The sequence below is a fragment of the Silene latifolia genome, chromosome 2 (genome assembly GCF_048544455.1).
Source record: "Silene latifolia isolate original U9 population chromosome 2, ASM4854445v1, whole genome shotgun sequence".
In the NCBI taxonomy this organism is placed as follows: Eukaryota; Viridiplantae; Streptophyta; class Magnoliopsida; order Caryophyllales; family Caryophyllaceae; genus Silene; species Silene latifolia.
In genome coordinates, this window is record NC_133527.1 from 120,625,890 (window position 1) to 120,631,040 (window position 5,151).

Sequence of the window (5,151 nt, forward strand, 5' to 3'; positions counted from 1 at the left end):
ACTCTCAAATGTTAAACTAACGACACATGTTTGATTAACCTAAATCCGAGATATGTACTTGACCTCTCGAGTACGAGTTCCCTTCCTTGTACTTGGCTCTTTTCATGGGCGCCTCTGAAAGAAGACACTCCATACCAAGAAACTAACAACGTGTTTTTCGAATCTCTCTCGGATCGATAGCCGAGAAACTTGAGTGGGGCGGCTCGACCCGGATAAATGCATTGTCTTTGCGAAATATCCTCAAGGCTTCGACTTAATCCTTGGTGCTGACATTTATATCCTTAATCTTTGGTATTTAATTCGCGATTTATTATTGACCAATGAAAAGACATTATATACTGTGATTCTTGTTGCTTGACTTGCTTCTTTTCCCTTATTGATTGAGCGCCTTGACAACTTATACGCTTCCAACAATCTAGCATCCCGTTCTTTGTTGATGCATTGAGCGAGTTCTTCGATTAAGAGGGAAAGGCCTTTCTAAATTCATTCTCGGTTATGTTTCTCGTGCCAAAGTGTAAGTAGCTTATTCGCTTGTCTATATTCTGTCGCTGATTATCATGTTTTGATTCAGTAAAACAGTTGTATTCATATCAGTTACTCTGTATCATTTTTTAACGGTGTATGTATAGTATAATGTGAGAAAACATTGGTCAAAATCAACATAATTTGACATATCGAGTCAAGTAAGGATAATATAAATTGGTTGGAGCTGAATTAATTTCTTTGTTCGGCATTTCCATTCTGTATTATGAAATTTAACTTACGAGTATTATGAAATTAATTTCAGCTCTGTATTATGAAATATGCTAGGAATACCAAGATACTTGCTCTAGTATGTTTTTAGGGTTTGGCGAACTGAGATTGTTTGCTTGGCTCGTTTTGATGACGCTCAATAGTTTATAGAACAACATGAGAACTACTCGATACTCATGGTTTCAATTTTTATGCAGAATGGATAAGTTGATATGTGATGAAGCAAACCGATATGGTTTGTCGATGAAAAAGGTTGTTGAAACCTGTTCAGGAGTTGTAAACTTGCAAACTGTATTTGAAATCGCCCTGCATTAACTCGTACCATGTTCTACAATTGACTATCACAATCTTATGTAGCACACTCTTATTGTTCATGTAAGTCTATTACTATTATTGGATACTATTTTATTTATGAATCTTGGATATGAAAATAGAAATTATTGGATATGAAGGTGGACAAGAATTTGGAAGCAAGAAAGAAAAGCAAGGCGGTGGCGAACACAAGAGGTTTCTGCTTAACAAGTCCAACAACTCCGATAAGAGGAAAAGATGATATCTGGAGCACGGTTTGTGCCAGCTTGAACCCCTTATACGCCTTACAACAGCTCCTAAAATCATTATAGGGGGACAGATATCCTAGCTAGTCAGGGTATGTATCTAGAAACTTAAAAGAGTGTATCTAGATAGTTAGAAGTATGTATTTGGTAACTTAAAAATTGTATCTAGCAAGTTTAGAGGTAACTTTAAGGAGTGTATCTAGCAAGCTAAATGTATGTATCTAGTAACTTAACGGAGTGTATCTAGCAAGCTACGTGTATGTATCTAGTAATTTAAGTAGTGTATCTAGCAAGATAAATGTATGTATCTAGTAATTTAAAGTAGTGTATCTTAAAGGAGTGTAACTTAGGAGTATCTATCTTTCACTAATCCATCCTTAATCCTTTTAATTATTTGAAGAAGCGCATCGGTGCTTTTGTACTAGCTGATTTCAGCTTTACGGGTTATCATTCACACGAGCAAATTGAGATGAAGACGGCCATATAAATCTTTCACTGAAGTAACTAGTAAGTTATCCGGGTGGTACTGTTTGAAAATCACATTTGCTCAAACATGTCGGGTAAGGTATTACTGAACCGCTTCCAAGCCATCAATTACATTCATATTTGTTTTCTTTGAAAAATTATGTTGATAATGAATATGGTATTTGCCATACAAAAGGAACTTATTTTTGAATTATAAGCCCTCTAGTCACATTATTTTACACTGCCGAAAAGAATACTTTGACAAAGTTGCTTATGCCTTATATATATGGGTATGAACTTTAAAAGGCATACATTAATGAAAGCACATGACAACAATGCGAATGAGCAAAGCAACTAATCGAATGAAGCTATTTCCTCATTTCCTTCCTTTTTCAAACTTTATATAAAGTCCTTTAAAATGTCCTTAAATGTGAGATGGGTTTTCATTCCAATGTGTGACATTTAACACTTTTTACCCTATATTTGTTGGTATATAAGACGAAATCAAGACTGAACTGCTACTTAATACCAAAGATCAGCTGAGATAACTTATCTAGATGGCCTTCAGTCGTCACTACGCCATAACATTGTGGAGATGGTATGATTTTATAATCACGCGGATGCTACAAATCTTCACAGTACAATTCTTAATAGTCTATGAAACTTTTTAAAGTTTTATTTATTTCTATTTCGTCATCCTGCTTCCATTAGCATGAGAACCTCCAAGTTAAGATTGCCCCATTTCACTCCCAAAGATATCACCTTTTCCCTGGTTGATAAGAACCTGCAATTAAATAGACTTACGATGCAAAAGAACTACTCGGATACACATGTTACTCCCTCCGGATACACATACGACTACACTAGATACAGAACTCGATTTGCGTATCTGACAATATTCATATGTGTACCCGGAGCCATATTTAGTGTATCTAGATTATAGAGTGCTATGGTAATATATGTATCTGACATCTAATTTGTGTATCCACCTCCCACGCTCACACCGCCACCCACCCACCACAGGAAACACCACAAAGAAACACCACCGTCTAACACCACAACAGTGAGCCCCACTACCACAACTATGAACATTTTGGGCTTGGAATTTTCCGACATGATCTCCGATTCAAATTATTCTGTTGAAATTCCTCTACATTTTTTTCAAGATATAATAATTTTCCGACATGATCACCTCACAACTGTCGCCAATCACCCCACCGGCCAACCCGTCGTCAACTACGCAAACAACGCCTATGACTTTCACAGACAACCACCATTCATAACTTGATCCCCAGAAAACGTCGATGTCCCGCAAACCCAATACCTAGACCTAACATTACACCACTCCCACTCCCACACTCACCTTGCCGACAACTACCCACCATCGCTACATTCCGACACCTTCCTTTTCTCGTTTTTAGTCTCTCCTCAACTTCAGCCTACAATAACTCCAGCGACAATACAGAAAAAAGTTGAAATAGGTCGTAATGGCACCGTCGATGATGAACGCTGCTCGGCGGCGGTGATTCGTTAGTCATTCAGATAAGTAAGAAAGAAAAAGAGGAGTCAGGATATGGAGAGAGTAGGAGAACGGTAAAAAATCTGGTGGAAATCCGGCATAGAATCCTAACGACGGTGATCGCACGGTCGGCGTTGGTGGTTGCCGGAGTTTCTATGTCGACATCCGATTGTTGGGGATGGGAGTGAAGTCACGGGTGAGATTATTGTTTTACAGTAGAGTACCTTTGGTTATGAGTGAGATTTGAGTGTTTTGTTGACTTAATCTTGCCCATTGATTTATTTAATCTAACGTCTCTTCCTTAGTTCGTAAGTTCTCACTGAACTTTAAGTTCGCACGAGATCCTATTTATATATATATATATATATATATATATATATATATATATATATATATGTCGTTGTTTGTCATTTTACATAAAAGTATAGTAAGTTTGGAGTGTGAGTTTAACATGCGGGTAGTGTAGGAGTCTGCATGAATCGATCGAGTGGGGGGCACTCGATCGAGTAGGTGAGAGACTCGATCGAGCGGGTGTAACTCGATCGAGTAGGTAGTTTTTCGTTTCTGGGCAGAAGTCTATTTTTGGGCACTCGATCGAGCAGGATAGGAGACTCGATCGAGTAGGGCTAGCTCGATCGAGTGGGATGTTGACTCGCTCGAGTACGTTTTTGGGAGCTTTCTGGTCAGGTTCTGGAGTCGGGGTACTCGATCGAGTAAGATAGGTAACTCGATCGAGTGACCTCAACTCGATCGAGTAGGTGATGGGGCTCGATCGAGTAAGTGCCGTGCAGGCTGTTTTCGTGCTTTGAGATGTGGGACGTGTGCTTAAGTTTACCCTTTTCTTATATAGTTTCAAAGATACCGCCAAAGAGAACAGCATTATATGCCAGGGCAGAGAATATGAGTATTGATGAGATCGTTAAGATGTTGGAGTTCCAAGATGCTCTTACTGAGGCTTTGAAGAGGGTGGGGAAAGATAAGGATGAGAGGCCAGATCACTCCAAGATTAGTGTGCATATTGCGAGGTTTAATCCTAAGGAGTACATGGGAACGGGGGCACCAATTCTGCTGGATAATTGGCATAGAGAGATGGAGAATATTCTCAATCTAGTTCATTGCCCAGTGGAGTTGAAAGTGGAACAAGATGCGTTCTACTTGAGGGAAGCTGCCGGTGAGTGGTGGGATAAGGTTAAGGTGAGTGCTTTGGATTTGTATGTGAAACAGGGGTTGCCTACGATACCTTGGGATGTGTTTAAGAGAGCTATGAGGCGAGAGTTTGTACCTGAACATGTGCGTAGAAAGCTGAGGGAGGAGTGCGATGATTTTAAGATGACATCTAACATGACAATTGCTGAGTACTACCACAAGTTTAATGAGAAATCTAGGTATGTTGAGGACATGGGGTTGAGCCAAGAGAAATTGGCATTAAGGTTTGAGAAGGGGTTGATCCCCAAGATCATGGAGAAGTTACCGGTAGGAGCCCTTACTGATGTGAAGGAGGTCTATGAGCGTGCTGGGAGGGCTGAGAGGTTAGTTGAGATGACCAAGTAGAGCCCTGAAAGAGCCTCTGAGAAGAGGAAAGCTGAGAGTGAGGGTGGTGGCCAATCTAGTTACAAGAAGAGCGACTATAATCAGGCAAGAGCGTATTCATCAGGTTCGGGGTTTAGTGCTGGAGCTTCTTACGGTCGTGGTCGTGGGAGTGGTAGTAGCAGTTGGGGTATGACTTGTTATAACTGTGGCGGTATGGCCACAAGAGGCATGAGTACACCAGTTCTATGAGTGGGGGTTTCCAGAGACCGTCCCAGGGGAGTTTTTTTCAGGGTCCTTTGTAGAGTTATGCTAGTAACAAACCAGCTG

At 40.1% G+C, this 5,151-nt stretch overlaps 1 long non-coding RNA gene across 1 annotated transcript; it reads left to right on the forward strand.

Annotated features, from left to right (window-relative positions):
- Window positions 1-449: 449 nt before the first annotated feature.
- LOC141630135 (uncharacterized) lies at window positions 450-1,683 on the forward strand. Its single transcript, XR_012537441.1, has 3 exons — window positions 450-514; window positions 951-1,128; window positions 1,206-1,683. It is a non-coding gene; the product is annotated as an uncharacterized LOC141630135 (long non-coding RNA).
- Window positions 1,684-5,151: the final 3,468 nt, after the last annotated feature.